Source organism: Pteropus medius, unplaced genomic scaffold (genome assembly GCF_902729225.1).
Source record: "Pteropus medius unplaced genomic scaffold, Ma_sr-lr_union100, whole genome shotgun sequence".
NCBI classification, from domain to species: domain Eukaryota; kingdom Metazoa; phylum Chordata; class Mammalia; order Chiroptera; family Pteropodidae; genus Pteropus; species Pteropus medius.
In genome coordinates this window covers 55,395,737-55,419,319 of record NW_024349800.1, presented here as the reverse complement: position 1 = coordinate 55,419,319, position 23,583 = coordinate 55,395,737, and the positions used below count along the sequence as shown (strand labels likewise).

The following is a 23,583-nucleotide window of genomic DNA, read 5'->3' as shown; positions in this document are numbered from 1 at the left end:
TTCATATCTATCTATTTCTCTCTCAAAATAAACACCCAATAAGTGAAAGGGAAATTGCAATGATTCTAGAGGGAAATATAATCTACATCTTGTTCCACTTGAGTTAGAGTAGTAGATTAGCCATAATATCCATTACCACAATGTTGTATATGCTATTTTTTGTCTGATTTTTTTTTTTACCCCTTACCCAGCCTGATGAACCCCGGATCATTCTTTATAGTTTAGTTCAGGTCTCACCTGTTTTATGACTCCTTCTGGTACAAGAGATGACTTTATTCCCTATCCTAGCGTCATATTTCATGCATACCCATTTGTTGACACCATTACCAGTTTTGTGATTATCTGTTTGCAGGTCTGCTTTCCCACCATACTGTGGGCTTCTCAACGGCAAAGACTATTTAGTTCTATTTCTGACACCTATTCCTATTTCTATACACAAATATTTGTCAAATGAATACTAATACTGTTCCTTCATTCCTTAACGTAACTTTGTTAGGACTCGGATATTCCCAGTTGGTGAACTCTTTGATAGCACAGTATGAGAATGCAAAAGGTCCTCCGTAAAAGTGACCTGGACGTGACCCAGAAACCAAAAAGGAAACAGCCATATTCTGAGGTAGCCTGCAATTGCCGGAATTACCTGGGATTCCTGACAAGAGATAAAATAAGAAGCATGTGAGTGAGAACAGGACAGATCCTTTGTTCTTATAGAAGAGACTCCTAAAAAATTCAATTATTTTTAGGCTTTACTGCTAGGACCAGGGTGAGTGCAGAAAAAGTCACAGCGAGAGTCGCTTGGGGTGTTGAAGACCAGCCACTCACTGCAAGAGCTCCCTGAAAGCCTTGCAGCCCAAGAACCATTAACAGCAGCACCTCCCAATGGCTCGTCCTTGTCGACACTCCCTATTCTGCCCATTTGTCCAACCTGTGCTGTGCGCGGGTAGTTTATGACTCTGTGAAACCTCATAGTGAGCCAAAGCCTTGAGAGGGAAGGGTCTGTCTTTTGCAGAACCCAACATAAATTTTACACTCACATGGGAACAGAAAGTCGAGAAGAACTAACAGCATATATGAGTCTGCTGATAAATGTATAAATATAAAAAATATATATATATAAATATATACCCATAAATATATGAAATATATGTAGAAATGTAGAATATATGTGTGTATGTGTGTGTGTGTATGTGTGTGTGTGTGTGTACACACACACACACACACATATATTTACCAACTGCTTTTCCACTCAGTTTTTAGGAATAAAACCCAAAAGTACTCACCAAAATTGTTAATGAGTGATAACATTGACAATCCCTCTCTTCCTGGTAGAAGAATTTTAGCTCGGGGTCAAGTACGATACTAACATCCCATGATTGTAACAGCTCAAAAAACAGGGTTTCTCGGAGGAGTTTCCTATGATTTCTTACCCTGATGCCAAAAACCTTGGTGCTGACCCAAGCTGCTCCTTTGTCCCTGTCCTTCACCTTGGACTTCCTGTTCTCTCCTGCTGAGCCTCCATCCCAAGATTCCCCAAAGCAGCTTTGCTTCTCTCTCCATGTGATTCACGTGGGGGCCAGGTACCAGCACATCATAGCAACTTCCTTGTTCCTTACAATGTGTGGGGAGAGACACAGCCACTTGGAGGGGTGGGGGAGAGGAGAAGATTAAACTACAGCTATAGTAGCGTTTCTATGGAAAGATACATTTTGAAAATGTAAACCTCTAGGGAGATAACCAGACTTGACCAGAATTTTTTAGTCATCTAGAAACTTTCCGTACTTGCTATCATAGCGTGTCGCCCAATCAGAAACAGCCCACATCTCCGGGGGAGGCAGTGAGAAGCCCAGCTGCTCATGAGCAGCCAAACGATGACTTTTGGTCTCTTCAGAGTGTCTGCACAAATAAACTGAAAACTGTTATGGGAATCTCAGGAAGGCAATAGGAAGACAGTGAATGTTGGGGAGGAGCACAGAAGGGAAGCAGCTTGAGACTTGGAATAAAGAAGTTAGGGTCTCACCCACTTCTTCACTCTGCTACCGTAGGAAAGGCCTTTACCTTCTCTGAGCCTGAGTTTCTTTTTTTACTAAATAAAGAAAATCAACCATACAAAACCAGTTTGTTTTATTTTTTAAGTTTCCTCACCTTCTAGCATCTTTGCAAAACTATGTCTTCATAGAACCTAAAATTTTTGTTTCCATGGCTGTTTTCTGGCTTAGTTCTCTTATTTCTTTTCAGGGACTTTGTTCAGAAAGATACTGTAGTGCTGGATTTCCTTTCAATCCAATTATCACTTTGCTCTCTAGAAGTCGTCTGAGTCTGGATGGGCCTAGGGCACAAAGTTTAGTCTGTTTTCCTATTTGGGTTATTGATCCATTTGGAGATGATATTCATCAAATACTTGCTAACTAAAATGATCACCCAATTTTTAAAACCAACATTAAGAGATGTTCTCTCTAAAAGTTCGGTCTCTCCTGAAAATCCTCAGTATCCTATGATTAAAAGCAATTGGTCCACTATGAACCATTTCTTGAATTGGTTCCAGGAAGGCCTCCTCTGTTGATAAGGTAACACCAATTATCAACCAGCTTTGCTGGGCTAGGAGATCTTAGGGCATCTGTCAAAAGTCTCATCTTCCAGGTTTTCCTGGCATTTATGACATTCTTCAATCATATCTTTTCATTCAAACCACATCATTCCAGGCCTCCAAAACCAGTCTCTTTCTTAAAAAATTGGGTAAACCCTGTTAGCTTCTTTGCCCAGGAATGCAACAATTCCAAGAGTGTATCACACACAGGGTGTACTTGAAATCAGAGTATTAAGAAATCTTGCTTTAGGTAGGAGTGCGGTCAGCACTTGTTAGTTCCTGATGCCTTTGTTTAGAAGCTAAAAGCAGGACTTCTTAAGAGAAATGTCCATGAAGTGAAGTACTCTTGGTGCTCTAGTTACACCAATACTTCTCACACCTGAAACTCAACTCTCAATAAGCCGATGGGGAATCCTCCCTATACATTTTAAAGTAGGCCGATACAGAGAGGTTTCTTCTTCATTCCTCATTGTTTTCCTTCACCTTGGTAGGACAGTCTTCTCTCCCTTCTCATCAGCAATCAAAATATCCGTGATTATGCCCCACATATCACTGTCAAAACTAGTTTCTGTGAAAAAATATGTAAACCAATTTCTGATAAGGGATGGGTGACTGAAAGAAGCTTAAATTGAGATGTGAGGATGGGCGGCATCGCAATAGAGAAAAAAACACTTAAACTAAAGGGACAGCGATGTTACAGATGATGGCCATGGGCAGAGGGAAAGGCATAGAGCACTGAAACCTACACTGACTGCGGGGATGTGAAACACTGGGGAGTCAAGCCCTGCCAAGCCTGGGTGAGGTGATGGTCCGGGTATTTGAGCCACTCAGTTCTATTTAATAAACCCTCAGCAAAATCTGAATGTGTTTCTCTAGTAAACACTTCCATATAACAACGAGCAATCAGGGTGACTCTGCCACCTCTGCAGCCCCTGCTGGCACTCACTTCCTGAAGGGCACATCCTTTCATCGAGCAATCCCACAGCCTTCACAGGGAGAGGTACTTGTGCCTTCTAGAGAAGGACCAGGGCCACTTGTCCATCTTCCCCTGATACTCAGGCAGAAGGAGGCCCTCTGCGCTCTACTTGCTGAATGGGGTCCCTGTCTGTAGATGTCTAAACAAACAACAATGAGTGGGAATGTCTTGGGATGGGTGGCAGAGGGGGGGCATTCTTTAAGAATCTGACTACTGTGAGGGCACCATCCATCAACTCTGAAAAAAGTTTAAAGTACAGTGTGTGGTCCTCTTCCCTTGGGTCTTTCTCGGCCTAGAATTTAATTAAGGTCTTTAAGGGGAAAACTATGATGTGAAACAACTGGTGCGTCCCAAAATATATGTTTTAAATGTTCGTAACTGTATAATCCACAAGTTAGTTTTTATTTATGAAAAGCCCCAAGGAGAATAAACTAAACAGAAGGCATAAGAAATGGCACCTTCATTATAAGTAAACCAAGCTGTCTACACTGGCCATTTGTTTCCTTCTGGGGCCTTGGATGAGACAGTATGTCTGTTACTCAGTTGACACCGTGTGATCCAATCAGCCTGGGCCACTTTCCCGTCAGAGCGTCTAGCTGTACCAGTTGTCCCCACTTCCGATGAAGGTGCACTGACCCTAACCGGCCTGCCCAGTGATGAAGCCGATATCCCTAGAAATGATAGTTACTAGACTTGATCATCCTGAAAGTCAGAAACCCACGTGCTTCCTCTAAGTGGCAGCAACCTCAGCGAATGCCTGGCGGAATCGGGGTTCCTCATTGTAGGATGAGGAATATCAATAACTTACCTAGATTTGAGGAATAGAGAAAGCATTTGAAACAAGAATTTTATTAAGAACATATCAATTTGAACTTACTCAGTTTCTCAGGATGGTCAAACCAGGGAAGAGCAGTGGACATGCTTCAGTGATTCATACTTTTATGGATGCAAGTGCCCCTTATGGCATCAAAATATTTCAAAGCTTATATCCCCAATTGCAGTGGTTTTACTTTTTGTGCTTTGTTGCAAATAAGTTAATTTTTAAATAAATCTGCATTTTGTTTATGCCCATAGTGTCTACATTTATTATGACATGCTCCTACATATGTGGAAAACATATATTTTGTTCAGTCTACAGATACTGTTGTTCGTGTGAGAATACACAGACTATTTGTGTTAACTCTACAGTTCCCAGTGGCCATTGGGAATCATGAAGACGTGACGTTAGCTCTGGTAGTCAACCAGGCATTACAGAGTTTCTCATGATATATTGTAGAGGCTGGAGAAGTAAAGGTGGACATTGACATGATAAGTGAACATTAGGTGAAACAACTTGCAAAGGTGCTGATCACTGGGGCACATGGGATAGGGTCTCTAATGAGTAACTGTAATCCCTACCCTCGGTTCCCTTCCCTTTCATCCTTGATCTGCCACATGGCTCCGCGCATGGTCTGGGCAATGTCATTTTTGCTCTCCGAGCCTCACGTTCTTCACATGGGACCCGGTAGGTGGAATATGAAACAGAACAGCAGTCCTGAGTCCTTTCTGATTTATAAATGCCATTGAAATTTTTATGAATGTTAAGAGCCATCTTTCTGGGATACACTTACATGCACAACATTTACCTACAATTCAGGGGACTCGTGCATCTTCTGAAGCCATGGAGAAAACCCTTCCGGGCGGTGATCAATGAGGTACCCCCCAGCATGGGCACTGATTCTGAAGGATCGCAGTTACATGGCCATGCAGTTGTGGCGATGTCGCTTTTATTTCAAGCACCTCCTTTGCAGAGATATAATAGGAACCGGTTCCAGGGAGGCATCTGGAAAGCATGTAGCATGACCTCCAGCTGTGTTCGGTTTCAGTTTGTTCCAACTAGTGACCCTGAAGTGCTCTTTTTCTTCTCCGACCCAGACATGCTCTTTCTCCCTGGCTGCCCTGTACCTTCCTTGGCCTTGTAGAAATAACTATGCCAAAGGCAAGATGATTCCACCCAGGAGGGGGGCCTTATAGCATCGTCTCATATTAGAACAGCTTCTTCAGCCGCCCCTGAGCTGTTCATTCTCTCCTCCTTGATTCAGTTCCTTTCCCTAAGGCTTCTTCACACTAGAGAAAGGATTCATTTTATGGGCACCAACTACACGGAATGTATCAACCACTCAGGGGTGGAGACAAGGCAGAGAGAGAACGTATAGCTTATGGGTGCCGGTGTCTTCAGGCTTCCATGCTGGCTGAGGGCGTATATGACCATCTTGTGTAAGGGAAAAATGCAGGGCGCGGTCCAGATGTCCCTTCTATCCCAAGCAGTCCCCTTGTCATTGCAGCTGACCACCATTGCTTTAGAATCACTTGGCCATTCTCCCATTATTATCTATATTATCTATATAGTATCTATATCTAGACACATTATCTACTTAAATTAATTACAATTTTTTTTAAAAAAGCCCTTCAGCTGCACTAGCCACATTTCACGTGCCCAGTCACTGTGTATGGTTTGCAGCTATTGGATTGGACAGCCCAGATACAGAGGATTCCCATCATCACACAAGTTCTGTTGGGCACCAATGATCAATACATACATTTGCTAAATGCACCCTATATGCCAGCACCTGACTGAGTTTTGAAAATATAGAAATGAACGGGACAAGTTTCTGCTCTCAAGAGGCTTATGGATGATGAAGGAGGCAGGCATGGAATTACCATCACAATACTCAGCTCCTGAGATCGAGACAGGAGAGAGTCCCAGCAGAGACAATAGCATGTAAAAATATACAAAGGCCTAAAAATATTGTGCATCCAAAGAAAGGGACCATTTCATTATTTGAAATGTAGAGTAAATGTGTCTAGTGGCTGACAAACTAAGGTGAAAAGACAGGCAAGGTCTAGATTTGATGGGCTCTCACATGCCATTCTTATCTGGTAGTTGTTTTATAAAGGATAATTATTGTACGACTTAGTCTTTAACTAGTTTTAATTGCCTCAAATTTGGGTTCATGCAGTCAAATACCATTTTGCCCCATCTCGGTCAGAATCTTATTATGGAGCCTTTTTACACGATTTGGAATCCTGAGTTCTAGTCCCGTCTGTAGCTTAGTTTGTCATTCCTCCAGGCCCTTCCCCTTGGGTCAGCATTCCCCATCATCACGGTTGTATGATTACTGGAAGACACAATGTATGGTGCATGTTTATACTTAAGCATTTGGCAGCTCAGAGATGTATCTTGACTTGACAATGAGGATGATGATCACAAAGAAGATGAAACATGTCAAGGCCCAAAGAGAAACTGTTAGCTCGTCAGAATAAGAGGATCCATGAAAGCTCGTGGGAGGCCAAGTGGGAAAAAAACAAGGAGCTCATAGGAGGCATTTTAGAAGGTCTTCATCTCAAAGACCGGGCATGTCCTTTCAAACTATTAAATCCCCCCACCTGTGGTCGAGATTCATTTCTGTGGGCCTGTTCTAAAAGCATCATGATGGCCCTTTAAAGATGCACACCGTGAAACCATGGCTGCCTTCCCGACAACAGTGACCGAGCTTCTCATAAGAATTGAGTCCTTGCTGCATTCAACAGAGACCCACCTCATGGATTAGTGAGGGGCGAGAAGAAGACTCTCGTTGTTATCATGATCATGACCTCTGGAATATTCATTACGGATTTCAAAACCTTCCACCGCTGTCATCTGTGGTCTGAAAATATCTCCGCTAGGTAGATAAGATCAGGTCTGTATCCCAGTTTTACAGATGGCAAAACTAAGATCCAGAGATATGAGGTCACTTCCTCATATCACATTAAACTAGAGAGCTAGAGCCAGGCCTCTTATTTTCAGATCTAAGTTTCAAAAAGCGTTCTCAGAAGGCAAGTTATGTAATTACAGCAAATTCCCCTAAAATCAAATTTTCCTTGCACATTGGGATGAAACATCCAAACTGAAGGCGGGGGGTGCGGGAAACCATGAGAATCTTGATGATTGCATGTGGTTTAAAACAGACACAACATTCACAGCAGCTCAAAGCCCTAAACACTCCCCTTAGTCATCAACAGAAACTGGAAACTGGTTACTTCTGAAAGTCAGCAAGGTCAAAATGTTCAGGTGGCCACAGCCTTCGGTGGCCTTCCTGTTACATAAGAATAAGGAAGATTTTGAGGAGTTTCAAATTTTCTTTAAAAAGAAGGGGAAGAAAAGGGCATCTACATCTTCGCTGACGTTTCAGTGGATATGAAAAGTTTGGGATAAAAATCCGAATGGCTCACACGGAGCTAGGGCTGCAGAGCAAACACTCAGAGGTCTGTTTTGAGCCTTCATCAAATTGCAAGTGCGTAATTGCAAATAAATCCCAGCACATGTTGTTTTAATTAATGGAAAATAATAAGATAACAGTCATAATCATGAGGCTTAACCAACCATACAGTTAAGTTTACATTTGTTTTCAATTATAGTTAAAATGTATTCAGCTGAATACAGCTTAAGTGGTAATTGCATTCTTTACAAGTTGCTAATAATCTCTGGAATGGCCATTCTAATAAAAATTTGCCTCTACTGGGTACATGTCCTGTTTCCTCACTGTCAAGGCCAGTGAAGTTATTAGGAGCACTAGCAGTCCTATGGTCTATCTGAAGATTTGGACTTCTGTCCAAAGCCCACACATGAACCGCTCTCTCTGTATTTAACGTGGGAAGCAGCATGGTCATTTGATTGTGGTTTTATGCTCTTTCCCAGGAATGCTTCTCTGGGGGCAGTACTGCTATTGGGGAGTGGCTATTTGTCATTTCCTATCAGATGAGGCCTTCGACAGACCCTACAATGGGCCGCTCAGCCATCCTGGCTACAGAGACTTACCTTCGTTTTGAGACAGTCACTGACCTCCACCCAAATTTCCGAGACATCAATCTCTGTTGAATGGGTGAGTAGTTGTAGGACTGGACTGGCCACAGCATTCCAATCCAGGAAAATATGTCCGGGTGCACACATGCTTTCATAAACGGCTTTTAATGTTCTGAATCGGGGAAAAATCTTTGGCCTCCTGTTATACACTCCCTTTCTTTCCTCATCTCCCAATTCTCTTGTTTACTGTGTTTCTTTTCCTCAATTTTTCCATTGCTACCCTGCTTCTTCTTTCTCCTTTTTTCTCCAGCATCCCTATGGAAGAATTTCAGGGCAAAGAACCGACAGAACTTGCCTCAGAGTTAGAATGCCTGTGTGCGGTGGCCCTGAGCGATATCATTTCCTCAACTGTCATCCCGACTACTTGTCACTCTAGTGATCCAGCTCTGCGTCTCTGGGTCCGGAGAGAGATTATAATTTAAGTACTTAGAATATTATTATTTCCAACATCTACCTAAAATGGAGAGGAAGGCCATGGAGCTCTGCCCAGAAAGAGGAGAGTAGGCTTGTTATAGAAGGAGGTGATATCTCCCAATGGTAACAGTCCAACCCTAGAAGGAAATTTGAGCCTGTTGCTGGCAGTGCTTTTCTAAAGAGAAAGTACGAGTTATGCAATAAACACATATTAAACAAACAAATGGTAGTGGAAGTAGTCAAGAAGAACAGATGGCAGAGTGATGACTGTACTCACAGCAAACGAGGTGCTCTCTCTAGATGCCATGACAATGCTCGGGCATTATTAAGTTTGTATGTAAATTCAGAAGGCAAAGTCAGCCACTTTTTAGTCCTAATAGTCAGCAGCTTCAGACAAATACTTCCTCCTTCATTTGTCAGTCCCATAGCTGAGATGCTGGCGGTAGAAGCGGGGAAGGTTATATCTGGACTATCACGGGGTGACGGAAGGACCTTGAACGATTTTCTTCCCCTCTTTGGGTCTTCATGTTCTCATCTTTTAAAGTGATCATTTTAAAAGTACCTCTTATCCCTGACAGTTGTGATTCCATGAAATTACAGGTCAGATTAAGAAAGTTTTCTCCTAATCGATGAGATCTAACAATCCAGTCTTTCCATAGTAGTGAGCGATCTGTTGGTAGAATTACTCCAGTGGACAGACATGTATTAGAAATTTTGTAGAGAAGAGTCACGCATTAAAGAAGGGGCTGGGAGAGACGCCTTTAAAGCTTCCACCACCTCCAATTCTAGATTCCATGGCAATTCTCTCCAGCCATAATTCACTCCTTCCTTCTACCTTCTACTAGCGCTTGCCTGGGCTTTGACAAACGCAAAGTGAGTGAAGCAGCCCCATAGAAAATCATCACTGGCGGCCATCATGCCAGGCAAGTGTTAGAAAAGCAGCATGGGGCACGCTTCTGTATACTTAATCCTCCACTTACTCTCCAAACCACACCACTGTCGTTACCACAGAACATGGCAGCTCACACAGTGCACCCCAACTTTGTCCCCCCCAGTAGAAACCAGATACTATTCATTACATAGATTCTAGTTCGGAGTGAACTAAATTATCTCATCTCAAATAATATGTTCAGCCTTATCTCCCACTGACCCCCAAAATGTATTTGTGTTTTATTACCGTGTAACAAATGACTACAAACTTAGCAGCTTAAAAATTCTCTCTTTACTCTCTCACCATTTCTGTTGGTCTAGAGGCCAGGCACACCTTAGCTGGACCCTCTGCTCAGGGTCTCATAAGACTACAATCTGAGTTTTCTCTGTGCTAATTTCCTTTCTGGAGTTCAGGGTCTTTTTCCAAGCTCACCTGCTTGTTGGTAGAATGTGGTCCTTTGCAGATGTAAGACAGAGGTCCTGCTTTCTTGTTGGCTGTCAGTTGGGGATGCTATAAGCTCCCAGAGGTCCCACAGTTCCTTGCCAAGTGGAACTCTCACAAATGGCAACTCACTTCCTTAAAACCATCAGGAGAATCCCTCTGCAGTGTGCTAAGATGAAGTCTTATAAAAGAGAACACAATCACAGTCATAATTATCACCCTACCTTTGCCACATAACATAATGTAAACAGGGGAGTGGCATCCACCACTCCTGACGTAGTCTAATGGCTAGAAGCAAGTCACAGGTTCCACCTGCACTTAAGAGAGGGAATTACATAAGGGTATGATCACTGAGAATTATCTTAGAATTCTGCCTATTATACTTATCGTTCCCAGAGCATTTTTCTTACCTCCTAAAGACATGAGTTTTTTTTCTCTGCCTAGTGATTGCCTTCACCTTTCTCTGTCTATCCCTAAAACCATCACCTTCATAGATGACTTTAAGATTGCCCAGTCGACCTTCTGGGCTTCCATTGCATGTGTAATACTCTAAAATAACTTACTCATTCTGGAATGCACTATAGTTTGCAAGATCTTCTCCCCAATATACGCAAATCTTCTTCGGAGTAGGGAACTAGATTACGTTCCAGCTCACATCCCCTTCCCACTCCCCAACCTCTATTACAGCACCTTGCATAATTTTTTCTCCATAGGTAGTAGTTGGCAAACAAATACTAGTGGAATTCAATAAATTAAACCAAAACGTAGTAGAATTACAGACTCTGCAAAGTTGGAACAGACCTCTGAGGTCATCTAGACCAAACTCTTTCTCTTATTGCTCTTGGCTGGAGGCTGTTGGCATCCCTTCATGTTTCTATGTCCCATCAGCTATCAAACATTTTTATGACATTTATTTCCTCATTATAGTCCTTATTGTGCTTTATTTATATATCTGTGAGACACACGAGAGTTGGAAATTCTCCCTTCCCTTGCAATCTTTTCTTCCCCAAAGCTCCAGCCAGCCCAAACTCCCTATGCCCGGGTAGGTCTCCAGGGCTCCTGTGACAGCATCACTCCCCACTTCCCTAGGTCTCCTCTGCCTCCTCCATCCCTCCATCGTCAATTTCCAACTTCCTGTCTTGACATTCAAGGCCTCCTTACACTTAGAGTCTGTCTTTATCACCTCCCTTATTTTTCCTATGTCTCCCTCCCTAGCTCCCACTCCAAATTCTGGGCATGCCTCCAAGTTTCTCAATGTTCCTGGAACCATCAGCCCCCATACTCCCCCTCCCTCATTTTCCCCATCATCTGTCAAGCTTTCTCCCATTTATCTTACCTTTTCTAACCCTAAAAAGAATTTGAAGGAGCTCTCCTTTGACAGAGTAAACCGATGTATATTTAATGTTCTATTAGCAAATGTTGGCCCGTGGCTGTTTGACCATTGAAATACACACGGGACAGATGTAATAATGCCTTGATTTTTGCCATAGCGAAAATCATAGGTTCCTTCCAGTGTTGGATGTGGCAATGTGGGAAGGCAGCCCGCAATGGACCAGAATTAAGTTGTCTTGATTTACCCATGTGCCTGACTAACTCAAAAAAGATAAGAATTATTTGGGGTTAAATATATCATCCTAACAGGCCTTCCATCATTTCAGGTAAAGGGCAGGTTAGGCAACGGAGATATTTTTAAGGTTAGCTCTCATAGTTACCAGATGGTGTGATTTAGGATAAATCATGTAAATCCTCTGATATTCAGTTTCTTTACTTCCAAGTGAAGTTGATTATAATGATAATGTCTAATAATGGCAGTTAAATAAGTTGACATGCAAGAAAACGTAACCAATTGTATGTAAGTGACACAATCTTTCACAGCAGCATTTCTGACTGCAACTTGTGTCAGATCTTCAGGTGAGATTAAACACGGGAGAGCCACTTCGTCCCCTGGGGACCTTGATGTCTTCCTCTCTAAAAAAGAGGGTAAATAAATTCCTGCCTTGTATATCTCGACAAGCTGTTGTGAAGATACCATAAAAGAAGAGATATGAACATTTTAACTATGAAATGTGCAAAAATACGAGGTATCGTTTTTATCATCGTTGGCAACTTTGCCATCCCGAAGGAAGTAACATGAGCTGTCTACATTCCTTCTCTGTTTTCTCTACCTGGAATGCTCTTTCCCTTCCCACTTCCTCACCTCATCTGACTCACTGCTATTCTTCCTTCTGGTCTCAGGTAGTCCTCTCATCTCCTCCCTGAGCCACTAGCCCAAGTCAGCGATCTCCTGAGCTTTCACTCATTGTACACCCTGGCAAATTGACGTGGAACGGCCAAGGCCTCCACCTGGGGACATCCAGCCAGAGATTGATTTTAGGCTGAGTTTAGGAGGAGTCACAACTTGACTTTGCCCAATAGCAGTGAAATTCGGGAAACTCCTAAACACAATCGTTAAAGTCTCTCCCAGTTCGAGATTATTTTAATCCCCTGGTTTCATATGTGGCTTCTAGTCTTCATTATACCTGCTGGACACAAACCACAATGTTACAAGATTGGCACATTATTATATTTTTATCTCTATAAAAATACATTTGTTTACAGAATGACAATTTTTGATATGCAAGTGATATACCATTCTTAGATGGATCTATAAAAATGAAAACACTTAGGTAAAAAAAAATCTATAAATTGGTAAATTTAAGACCTGATTTCTGAAATCTTTAGACTTCTTTTTCACTAAAGGTATTTCCTAAATTGAATCCTTCCAACTTTATTCAAAAACAAGGTATTTCAATCAGTTTTATTGATTTTTAAGGCCTAATTCCTTTTGAGAGTTTTGGAGCTTCAGAGCAATATGTGGAAGTCTCTTACTGATAACTTTATCTTGAACCTTATTCTTCTGTTGATGTGTGTTTAATATTCACAGATTCAAATTATCGGAGCAAAAATACAATTTATCTCTTCAATTTCCTAGTTTACTCTTCACTTTGTGATGGAGGCAGAAAGAAAAGACATAACAGAATGATGCCTGGAGTCTGCCTTAACGTGTAGATTTTCTTTTTTCTCTCCAATTTAATCTTTATACCTCTAAAGGTAGCGGCTATTTCATTAGTAGCTTGAATCAAATTATCATAATTTAGCCATCAACTTGTTTACAATATTTCTGATTCCGTTCTAGTCTAGTCTCTTTTGACCTTTGTAAATTGGTATTCTTTATTTACTTTTAAAATTGCATTAAAAGAGATTTCTTTTTCTCATGATGGGTCCAACATCGTTCTCACCCTCTTTCCACACACACCTCCATCCACTCTGCCATTAAACGAGTTTAGGGCAAATTTACTAATTTGAAGATTTCAGCTACTTGTCACACAGTAGGGGCCACCGTGCCAGGCTATCCCCAGTTCTCTTCAAATAAAGAAATATCGCAATTCTAAACTAGAATTATTTAAAAGGTAAATTGGAAGCTTCCTCCAACCTCAATATTTGGGAAATCTTGCAGGGTGAAGGACTTTAGCTCAATGAACCCAAAGGTTCCACTTCTTTAGGTACTAGATTCAGGGGTAGGAAAACAAAAGCACCAAAGCAGCCAATAGCTAGGAATATTATCCTTCTATTGTTGTGTAACCAACGACCACATAGTTACCAGCTTAAAACCACACTAACACATCGTGTCACAGTTTCAGTAGGTCAGAGGCTTGGCGCGGTGTATTGGGGTCCCACAGAACAAACTCGAGGTGGGGCCAGGTGGGGCTCTCATTTGCAGGCTCTGGGGAGGAATCTGCTTCTAAACTCATTCAGGTTGTTAGCCAGATTTAGTTCCCTGTGGTTGTCGATTGTTGGACAAAGGTCCCCATTTCCTTGTTGGCCGTTGCTTTCTGCTCCGTGGCCACCCACATTCTTCCTCTTGCTTTCCATGTGCCCCCTCCATCTTCACAACAGCAATGGCTCATTCAGTCCTCACACCGCAAATCTCTCTGACTTCCCCATCTGCTTTTAGGGCTTATGTGAAGACATCTAGCCCACGTGAATCACCTTCCTGTTTTAAAGGCAGCTGTACCATACAGCATAACACGAAATCACAGGCATGATAGATCATCATATTCACAAGTTTGGAGAATGAGGTCAGGCTATCTTGGGGAAGAGGAGGCCATTTTAGAAATTCTGCGTTCCAAACCTGGGCATGCATCATTCCAGGTTATGAGGAAGCTTCAGAAATCAACAGATTCCTCATAGATGACACCTCCTGAGAATAAGAAGACCTTGAGTGAGAAGGAAGTTTCCAAGGAAACAAACAGGAATATTTTCAACTGCAAAGATAAATCCTCTGCAATGCCGCTGGAATGAAACTGCAGGAAAAGCACAGATGGTCTAACAAGGAGAGAAAGAAGAAAGAGGGAAAAATAAACAAAGTTTTGTTAGAAAGAATCCAGAAATACCAGGCCTAGTAGTAAGTATGCTGACACGGACAACACAAAGCCAGTGAAGAAAATGAGCCTTGAAGGGAACCCGTGCGAGTGAACAATCAGCGAAGAAGCTGAGCGCACAGCGACCAGGGAGCCGTTGAGCATGGAACAGAGAGTCCGGAATGAGAATTCCCAGATGATGGAAAACACCGAGTAAACAAACACCCAGCTCAGAGCCAACGAGCTGCTTCAAGGCTGAGAACTTCCAAGATTTAGAAAATGGGGGTGAGAGTGCCGGGGTAGCGCAAGGACATTTCACCGTAGGTCTGTCTAGTCGATTGTAAGGAGAAAACTCTATGTTTTAGCTATGAGCAGTACAGCAGAACGATCCCATTAAAAGGCAATATAGGCAGCAAGGCTGAAAATTAGACGTGCTATACCCGAGATCTTTTTCTCTCTGGAGTCTCCTACTCCAATTCTGTCTTTACCTCCTACCTAATTCTAGGAAAACGGATTATAAAATAGATCATGTCGAAGATGATATGATACTTAGGGATTGTCTAGTCTACTCTCTTCTCATAATCTGGTAAGTCAAGGACTAGAAAAAGAAATAAACACATCTGTGTCAAGCAGTGAACCTCAAGTATAGTCACGTTGAGGGACAGTGGCCTCTACTTCCCAGCCCAGTGTCCTTCCTGGCACAGGGCCTATGTTCCCCTCTTTTAACAGAGAAGCTAGCCGTCAAAGATATAACTTATGCTACTTAGTAAACAGCAACTAAAAAGGAGGTTTTGCCCGAGGTTGGATACTCGGTAAAACATCATGATGGGTCTTCTTTTAAGATTTTTTAAAACACCTATAGTACTATCTCCACCCCTCCTTAAGAACAGCATTTAATTTTTCGTGCAAGGAATATTGGAATAAAATTTTAATTTTACATTGACTCCCAGTGGCTTATAAAGGTGTCTGTGTTGGTCAGGGTAGGTCTTATAATTTATCAACCAAAAAATATTTTTAAATAACTCTATATGTTAAATAAAAGTTTATCCCCCGTCAAGTGCTGTTAGCGTGACATGTGAGTACTAGTGAGGAGATGTGGGGTCTGTATTGGATGCATACGTCCACTTGCTAAGGAACTAGCTCTATGAAAATACGTAAGATCCTTGCTTGTCTGACCTCACTGCCCCATCTGTGAAAGGTAGGTGCAGGAATGGATTATATTTATTCTCTCTTTAGTGCTGATAAACAATGCGTCTAAGAACGTGTGCCACGTGGAGGGTTGTTGAGCTGTAAACTGTAGACTTTCAGGGCGTGGCACTCTCATTCTGTGGGGGATGCAGTGGGCCCCCAGGGGAATAAGAAACCTGTGATGTTATATATGGTCTCATATGGGGAAAATGCATCTCAAAAGGGAAGATTTCGAGATATTAGACCACTCATCCCAATAAAGAATCATTTCACGTTTGCTATGGTTCTCCAGAAATCTCCTGTGTTGGCTGAGAAGACTAAAAAATACTCCTTTTGTTCTGGCTGAGAAGAGTCCTTTTGCTATTGAGATACCATCTTAATTCAGTGATAATCTTGCTGAGTAACTGTCCAGCTTGCAGTCAGGGGCATGGGAAAGAGCCCAGCAACAGATGGAGAATGGAGAATATAGTGATGAGCTCAGATGTCTAAACATAGATGGAAGAGAAGCCAAAAATCGAGGAGGAGATTACACAGGGAGCAGTCCAGTGGAAAGGCTGCATATCCTGTAGGCATGGTGACAGAAAACAAAAATTAAAAATGCTCAAAATTAATCCAGCTAATTTTATTAAGAATAACATCGTCTAACTGAAAAGAACTCGAGTTAAAGGCGTACCACCACCTGTGCGGGTCCTACAGTATTGATTCTTACAACGGCTCACACCGTTATAGCAGTGAGGAAGATGCTTTTCAGATTTGGGACTTACCTTGGGCTCCCTAAGTACTGGTGTGACAGATGTTTGAGGTCTCCCCTCCAAGACAGACAGGAACAGTTATGGATTAAGAGAAAGTTAGGGATTAAGAGAAAGAAAGAGTGAAAAGGAGAAAAATCAGAACAAACCTTTCAAGAATCTTTTTGCAGATTTATTTTTTAACGTTATCTAGTTTTAGAAAAAACTAATCAAATAGGAAAGTCCAATGATTTTAAAGTTAGGGAATCAGCTTTCAATTTGACTCGCTCCTTTAAATGATCCATATACTCCTACCCCTCTAGCTCCACGAATGCCAGATAGCTCTCTAGACAGGTCTAGCCTGGTCCACTGAAGGGGCAGGGGTCATTTTGTGCTCTAGACCTACCGATCACAGCAACAAAAGTGGCCCCTTTGCTCTCCTCTCTTCGGGAACAAAGGAGCAACGGAGCAAAGCAGCCACATCTAAGAGGGAAGGTATCCCTTCAGTTTGGGGAAAGCATTCTTCCTGCGGCTCATGGACAGAGACAGTAGAACAATTATCAGAATTTAAGCTAAATTCATACATTTTCCTTTTGTGTTTCTCAGAACCAAGCTCTAGGGAGAGTGAGCCCTTCATTTATTAGCATGTCTTTATTCATTCAAAAACGTATATAATAAAAAATGTACATATTAGGAGCTAGGTGCTGGGAATGAACATAATATTAGAAAATAGAGCCACTCTGCTCATAGAAATATTGAAACGAAGGATGAGATGTGATGATTTCTCAGGAATTTTAATAAATGAGAGAAGATGCAAGATCTCTGATGCCATGGATCTCTGCCTACTGCAACGGAGTGATGTTTTTGAATGTTCTTCCCGTAGCCGACATGTAGCCACGTGAGGATTCAATGAAACGAGATAAGAGCTATAAGGTACATAGCATGGCGGCTCCCGTTATCAAAGGGACGTGTCTTGGCACACCACAAGTGCTCGATGATGTCATTCCATTAATTCATGGACTCATGTATTTTCAGTTGCCCATTTTCTTTCATTTACGTTAAGCTCCCTCTCTTACATGAATCGTATTTGTTCATAAAGATGCCAAGCTGTGTATTTGGGGTACATACATGAAACATCCTGAAACAGATCCATTTCTACGGGGCTACCCACTCCCTGTTTCAACCACCACGATCTAAATCCAGAAGATGATGCCTGAAGTCCCAAAGCAGAGACCGGGCAGACAGCATCAGCGCCCAAGCAAAAAGCGTCTGCTGTCATGAAGTGTCTACCGTTGTTTTCCTACCCAGTTATCTTTCCTGTGCCTCCAAGTCCTCTACTGCCACACCTACCCTGTTAAAAGTGTCAGTGTTTGGGGGCATATTTACTTAGCCATCTACTTCCTGGCTCTGGGATTCTGTTTTCTTAGATCTTGTCGTCACCACCAGGCTGGAAGCCAATGTTTGTACTGGGTGGGAGTGAGAGGGAGGCATAAACAGAATCAACCCTCTTGTGCTTTAAAAAAAAAAAAATTAGGCTAGAATTATATACATATTTCATGTCAGAAAAATAAAATGTGTCTTGGCGGTGGATGGGAAGTTGGAGCGCTTGGGGCGGGAGTGGAGAATTGGCAGAATTGCTCCCCTTTTCTTTGGCCCCCCGCCGGACAATCATTCAACCCTTTACTCTTGGAGTCAGCTCCTTCCCCCTCTTCTGAGGCCTTCCAAGCACTACAGCTTCCTTGCTGTCTTCCCGCGCATGTTGTCAGAACCCAGAATGGCTTGAAAAGGAAGAGCACGCTTACAAAATGGCATACATTCCCTAGATTATGTAAGGCTTATGTTGAAGTCACTAGAGTGAATCTCCTCAACTTTGCTTTGAGGGGAAAGCAAGGTTTGAATGGCAAGACCAGTTCACAGGAGGATCAGATGATGTCAATGAGAACATATTCAGGAACCTGCCTCTTCACCAGAAATGGAAATCACCTTTCTCATGGGTGTAGAGCACTAAGATTATCATTTGCTAAAAAAATAATTTTTTTTAAAGTTTGCCAGATTTCTCTAAACTCCGTCATTTCTCTCCAGCTTGAGTGGTTCTGTTTCTCTAATTCCTGGTGCTTTCTAGGACCACTCAGAGTTACGGTCTTTCCAAATTGTTATCTGCACAAAATAGGGCCCTTGCCCTAGTCCTTTGACCCACCCATTCACTAATCAGCCCCAGTGCTTCTTTCCCATGTGTTCCCAAGAAGGACCACTTGGTTTTTTACTGTGCTCCTCCTCTGTCTTCAAACTCCTCAGAAAGTGCTCCTCCTACCACCCAGGGTCTCGGAAAGCCCGACCTCCAGTGACACCGCTGTTTGTGTTCATGTGACTCCTGGGTACTGGTCCTAAGGGGTATAGATACATTTTTATAGACCTACACGACAGCTTCTAAGCCATAGCTTTCCCACCCGCCTTGAGAAAACCCTCCTCATTTGAGACTCAGGTCACTAGCAAGCTCTCCTCATCTGTGTGTCTGTCATTTTCCAGCCACTATGTAGGTCATTTCCTCATATTTGGCTCCTCTTTGTAACCTGGAAGAACATCTTACTCTCCATCTTCAATTCTAAAATGCAGTGGTGACTTAACCAACCACAATCCTAGAGCCTCACGTTATAATGTGAATGGCTTCAGACAGTCCTCCCTGTCTCTACAATTGACTCCAACACAAGCCAGACCTCGGAACTCTTCATCTCTTAAAGTGCCCCAACCCCCACCAATGTATCACCTTTGGTACCCCACCTTTTCAGCTTTGTTTAAAAAATTCAATAATATAGTTTAATAGAGAATGAGATCTTCCAAATCCAGATGGTGTATCCAGATATCAAAATGGAAACAAACACTATAGTGAGCATCAAACAAAATGTTTTGTTTCGAAAGAAGAGAAAGCAGTGAGAAGAACAGAAAAAAAATATATAGACATGTGTGTCGATGGCCTTTCCTCCTGTAAGAAATGCCTACACACCCTCTGTATTGGGAAACAAATCTAATACTTAATAGCAAATAAATTGGATGCGTTTCATTTCTTTCTCAGGAGAAGATAGCGTTTCTGCTGAGTCTCTGTATACTTGTGAGAAGAGGTAAAACTAAAATCTTCCTATGTCACGATTTCTTGGGTTGTTTGTGGTGAAGAACCCACGTTGTGCCAGAATGCCAGTGACTGGTCTGCTCGGCCCCTGCTTCATCGCCAGTCCACCAAAGGGAACTAAAGGTCAATGTTCCATCCCACTGAAAATGTGTGTGCACTGCTCCAGACTGCTGTACTTTCCTTCTGACATGACTAAAATAGGAGGCTGGGAAACTTGCCTTATCTAGTTGAGTCCCAGATCTTGGCATTGTCCAAAACAATCCAGGAATTCAAGTTACTCTAATGTAATCTTCCTTCCTGTGCCAAAAACAACTTTTGATGGATCTTCTACACTTACTTCGTAGGTCATACATTCTCCCCCAAGTGTGAGTGTTGATGAACTAGCATCGACTAATTTCCGAGAATTTTCAGGGCAAGGGAATAGCCCCAACCACCTCTGAATTTTGCTGACTTTCTGTTGAATGGCCGTGCCTCCCCTGGCTCTGTGTTGTCAGCAGAATTAACCAGTCTGTATTATTTTTTATAGATTGTGAACAGGGAGGACCTCAAATCTGACCCCCGTCGGGCCCCAGTAAATCTCACAGTGCACCATTAAAGACACTCCTCTGGGCTTTGTTTTTCTACCAGTCCATCATCTCCTCCCATACACTTTGGATATTAGCAAAACTTCTTTTCATCTGGGGGTCACAGTAGGATTTTTTTTAAACATCTGCTGAAGATCCAAATAGGTTATTACATAGGGTCCAGCTGGTCACGTGACCTCCAGGACCATCTCACTACATTAAAACAGAGTTCTTTTCTTGCATGAAAGACTCTGCATTTCCTTTCCCGCATGCACCCAGTAGCACCTTCCTTTTAAACGTTAACCCTATGAGAGTCTTCTCCTAGACGACTCCTTTTTGTTTTAAAATGCACACAATTCACTTCTTTTCTATTGAAGTTTGAAATAAAGTGGTTCAAGGTAAGAAATAAGGCATTCGCCACCCCCACCTCAATTTATTGGAAGACCACTTGATTTTGTTATCAGTTGGGGTTTTAGAGTCTGTAGGAATATTAATTTGGAAATCACTTGAGATCTTTGTTTCTTAAAATGGTCTACACTCAGGGTACCTCACAATCGCATCATTTTTAAATTAAGACCAATACCTCATTCTATAGAATAGAATGAGAAGTAAACCCACATGCATTTTGCAGATAGACTGAGACTGTAAAGATAGTTCCTATACATAGCTTACCTACTTCAGTCTCTCACCCCAGAAGCTCTGGAGTTGTTGATTCCATCTGCTCTTCAGAGGGAAAGTAGAGTGCGCCCTTCAAAGGCCCTTATACCGACGAAGAAGTGAGACAGAGAGGGACTTTTCACTAACCAAATACTAGTCGGAGCCCCTTGGGCTTGAGCTCAGAACTCCTCTTTTTCTCTTCTCCTTTGTAGAAAACAAAACAAAGTGGAAAACACCGAAAAATATAAAGAAAGTGGCAATGGTAACTCGTAATCCACGGCCACAGATAACTATTATTCATGTTTTGGTGAATGTCATGTTTTATTATGAAAAATGTATAGAATTTGGAATCGGCTTCTTTTTTATCCATAATAACATAACAAGTATTCTCCAACATGAATAAAAACTCTAACATACTTTGGATGATCCTCTAATGCTTTATTAACAAATATAGCACAATTCAACTAATTATTTTGACTTTATAGAGTTTTTAATCTTTGAAATACAAGTACCATTGATATGATAGTAACAATGAGTAACATGGATATACTATCATCTAACACACGTCACTATATTTAGATTATCCTAATACCATCCTTCTTAGATTTTGTTTTCTGATCTACAATCCAATTCAAGACGACTCACTGAGTTTCGTCGTCATATTTTTTTCTCTCTCTAATCTGGAACAGTTCCTCCGGCTTTAGTTTTCATGACATCGACGCAGCTGAAGAGCACAAGCAGGTTGCTTGGTAAGATGACCCTCCATCTGGGTTTTCCTGCGTTTCCTCATACTTAGATTCGGGTTACGCATTTTTGGCGGGCACGCCACGGAGGTGGCGCCGTGTCCTTCTCAGTGCCTTACATCATGATGTCAGTTTGTCCTATTTTGGTGATGTCAACTTGGATCACTTGGTTAAAGCGATTCTGCTGTAAAGGTAGCTTTTCTCTTTTGTAGTAATAAATCATCTATAGGAAGATAATTGAGACTGTAAATATCCTGTCTCTTAACAAACTCCTCCATGGGTTTTAGCATCCATTTTGATGTGTCCAAAATAATTATTACGACAATTGTTGTAAAATAATGGTTTTTCTAACTCTCGAATTCCTGACGCATTTATTATTTGCCATTTTGCTGAAACAAAAAGCTTTCGCTCTTTCTTGCCATTTGGTATATATGTATGTAGTCAGTCAGTCATTTGTTCATTTACATTTGTTAATATCAGAATGGGTACATGGATTCTTTTAATATTTAATATCTTATAATGTACTACAATCATTATTCATTTCGATGCTGAAATTGTCCCTGATTTGGTTAACAGAAGCCCTTGAAGGCTTGCTACTAAGTTCGTTGGACAAATTCTCATCATTACCTTTTTAGCCTTTATATTCTGACCTCCCTGCCAAGGATTCCTAATTTCTTTTAGTGGAAAAGAGAATTCTAATTTTTTGAAAGGCAAAATGTATTGTTTTTAATTTATGTTTCTTTGGATATTAATGAAGTTAAATTTTTCTCTAAAATTTATTCTTTTCTTATATTTTCTCTTATGTTATTGTCTTTTTAATTTGCATAGTTGTTTTTTTTTTAGAATACCTAGAATACACACAAGAATGACATGTATTTTGATATTTAGATTAAATCATCTGTTTCTAAGGGAAAAAATAAGTTTGTAATTTCATTGTTTTAAATGGTAGTTAAATCCCCACCCCCCACCAAATTTTTTTCATGAAACTATGATAGACATGTTATAGAACTCAGTCACAGTTTAGAACACATTTCAAAAGTCAAATTCAGAAACTGAGTCTGTGGGAGCCAAAACCATCCTCCTGTGCTTTCTGCATTCCTATGGGGTGGGATATGTAAAATCTTTAATGGTGGAAACAGCAATGGAGTTGGGGAGAGGAAAAGATAAATTTTGAAGACAAAAGAGTCCATGACAGTGGAAGGAGGCATCTATGAAAAGGAAAGGGTAGGGTCATTTAAGAAGCAGTTGTATGGAGAAAGGAGTTTCTCCAGAAGTACCGGTTAAAAAAGAAATTACAAAACAGAGTGGCAATTTATAAAGAACTTTACTTTTATGAAAAGCTACCACGAGTTTGAAACATTCTATAAACACATATGGATGGGAGCGATTATCCCTCTGCTTGCCTAGAAATATCTAAATTACATGGTAATCACTCTGAAAATGAAATTACGGCGAGAAAATTAAATAGCAGATTCTATTCTCGGGCATGTATATCAACCATAAACTCACTTGTTGAACTTTAGATGTCATATCTGAGATGTTTTTGGTGTTGGAAACGCTTTCATCTCACCCACAAACAAAGATGACTTCTGAAGATGCCACTGCTTGCCCTGAGATGCATAAGTAACTAAGAAAACTTTACACCCCACCTCAGTTACCCGGTCATCTGGGCTCCCCACCACCACTGAACCTTCAGTGGCTGATGGAGCCGCAGTCTTTTGACTTTTCATGCCCTGAAAAATCACAGAATTTATTGTCCACTTAGGAGACTCAGCTGGAGACACAATGCCATCAAACACTCACCAGTGTTTTCAGAGAGGAAATTAATTGATTTTGTCCCTGTCACTACCTCGCTCCTCTTATTGTCTCCATTGCTTTTCCCTTCTTCACTAGAATTATTTCCCATTGCTCACCAGAGGCCCGATGGCTTTTCTTCTCACCACGTCATCATG

At 41.5% G+C, this 23,583-nt stretch overlaps 1 long non-coding RNA gene across 1 annotated transcript in view; it reads left to right on the top strand.

Annotated features, from left to right (window-relative positions):
* LOC120621933 (uncharacterized) overlaps positions 1 to 23,583 on the top strand; it is a 162,888-nt gene that overhangs the window by 126,019 nt on the left and 13,286 nt on the right. The gene's annotated exons all lie outside the window — the stretch shown is intronic.